This window comes from Brassica oleracea, chromosome C2 (genome assembly GCF_000695525.1).
Source record: "Brassica oleracea var. oleracea cultivar TO1000 chromosome C2, BOL, whole genome shotgun sequence".
NCBI lineage: Eukaryota > Viridiplantae > Streptophyta > Magnoliopsida > Brassicales > Brassicaceae > Brassica > Brassica oleracea.
The window spans coordinates 36,121,912-36,124,646 of NC_027749.1; positions in this window are offsets into that span (position 1 = coordinate 36,121,912).

A 2,735-nucleotide genomic window follows, 5' to 3' on the forward strand; every position below is an offset into this window, starting at 1 on the left:
CACAACTCAACAATCTATAGTTGGGGCTAATCCCTCCTAACCTATTTAAACCCTAAAATCTAACAATGGAACTACTCAGACATGACTAAGCAATTCATAACAGCAGTTTAGTATAAAAACTTCATTAGAATAGTAAATATATATCAATGGAGTTCCAATCACAAATTATAACTTTGGATCTTCTCTCCAATCTATCAAAATCCTAAAAACCTTTGCTGTGAAAATAGTAAACAATGAAAGCACAAGGAAATCACACTATGCCTCTAACATGGCGGTAAAGCTTATATAATTAGGGCAAAATTTATTCTTGTAAAATGGTGAAGTCTTGGGCTTCAAGTCGGCTGTGACCAAACGGGCTTTCTGCGCGCTTCGCTGTCGATCGATACCAAGTCATGCGTATCGATCGATTCTAACTCTCCAATATTGACCGATAGTCGATCTCAATGGTCATCTCGGGTGCTTACTCGAAATATCTCCAAAATGCTCCAAAATCATCATTGATCTCCAAAACACTCCTGATCTTATAAATATAATAAATAAACTCTATAATATAATTATTATTAGTAAAAACAACTGTAAACTATGGATGAAAATGGGTCAAATCCATAGTATATCAACTCCCCCAGACTTACCCTTTTGCTTGTCCTCAAGCAAAACAAACATGCAGTCTTTCTGAACGAGGTTTTAAAACAGCAGGGACTCACATGATTAATAAACTTAGAATCATCACTTCCACATCTAAGAAGTCCTAATCACAAAAGCACATTATACCATATCCTAGCTTAGCAATCGAATTCATCTAGCCAACAACTTAACAAATCTTGTCTTTCATTCCCCTCTACCAACCTCATTTCTTAGCATAAAATAAAAGTGAATGCTTTACCTTGGGAGTATCGATCACAGGATGCAAGGATTCTCAAACAAGTATCTGGACCTGCAGGTAAACATTAGTTTCTATCCTTTCTCTCTACTAATTTTCTCTCTTAGTCAAAGTCTGCTTATATGCAAGATCATTGACCAAGATTGGATAGGTTTCCATGAATCAAGCCTTAATGGTGGTTGCCACCAAGTCATGTTCACTTTTTTTGACCTATATCCTAGGATTATTTGTGAAGCAAGCCTTAATGGTTGTAGCCACCAAGTCATGTTCGAATTCCTTCCTAATAAATCTCTATATATATATATATATATTATTATTATTATTATTACTATTTTTTTAAGTATATAATCTATATTTCGAAAATAGAGAGAGAAATGGTGATAAATCTATATACACAAGGCTTTACCTTCCAGACTTGTTTGAAGAATCCGATCTCATGCATACCAAGCCCCAAAACAAGCAGTTGTGTCAAGTTTAGTGTTGGATGTCAGCTTTGGTTCCTTCAAAACAATCTCAGCAAGAGTGGATAATTGACAGGTTGATCTACTTTAGTATCTTTAGTACTATCTGCAATCAGTAAGTCTAGAATGGTGCTACAGAGTGGTTAGATATCTTAGCAAAATCTATAAGTTCATAATCCCTTAATTTGAAAACATTTTAATAAGACTAATAAGTAAATAAATATCAGTAAACCTCCCCCAGACTTAAAGTACACTGTCCCCAGTGTAAATTCAGTCGGAGTTATGGTTGGAAATAAATCATAAGAACTCAATGTAACAAAACAAGTAAGAACGATATACGAGACCGGAATGAATGTCGACCGATGTAATGATGTTGATATCGGTCGACGCAGGTAAGGCAATGTCGATCGATGTCGACAGGTTCGCGTCGGTTGATACTGAAGGCAATCGTGTACTCGATTCTTCTTTTTGTTTTTTATGACCTTCAATAATTAAAAACCAACATAAATAGTATATCAATAAAAACTTAATAAATATTACCTAATAGTGGGTTGCCTCCCACTCAGCGCTTTGTTATAGTCATTTAGCTTGACTTTGGAGGTGTTTTGGCTAGTAATGTTGAGAACTGGGACTTGTTGGAAAACAAGTATACATCTATTCTTTGCGCTTGTTAAACCATGTACCAGTGAAGTCTCTCATTGCTTCATCCCCTCTGCGCCATTTATCTTTCATTGTTGCAGTTGTGTTTTCAATCCTCTGCAATCTTTCACCAAGACTCTCAAGGTTAAACTGATGTCTGGTAAGTGCGGCGTAAGTGTCAGCTGAGATCTCCTCTCCATGGTAAGGTGTGTTGGACATGTCGGATGTCATCTTTGGTACTAGTCGGCCTCGGTTTGTATCACTGTCGATCGATGTGTGATTGAGAATGTCGATCGATTTTTTGTTGCGTCTATCGATCGATAGCGATGCTTCTGGTCAACGGGCAATGTAACTCTAAATCTCCACCAACTCCCCTTGTATAGCTTCAACCTTGGAGGTCAAAGCACTAACGCTAAGATCCATTGGGAAATAAATGTCATCACATCTCTTCTTTGGTGTGGAAATCTGGTTGAGACTTCATCGTGTGTGGGAGTGGCGGATTGTTATCGATCAATTCTGTCAAGCGGTTGTCGATCGATGTGTCATGGTGTCTGTCAATCGATGGTGATTGTTTGCTGTCGATCGATCGGGGTTGTCGTCTATCGATCGATGGAGGTCGAGTAACGTCGGTCGCATTCTTAATTCTGGCTATGTCTTGCTTCATCTCCTCCATGCAAGTGGTTAGCCAACTGATATTATCATAGTAGACACCATCAAGCTTCATCTGGAAAGCTTCTTTGTTCCTCTCATGTTCA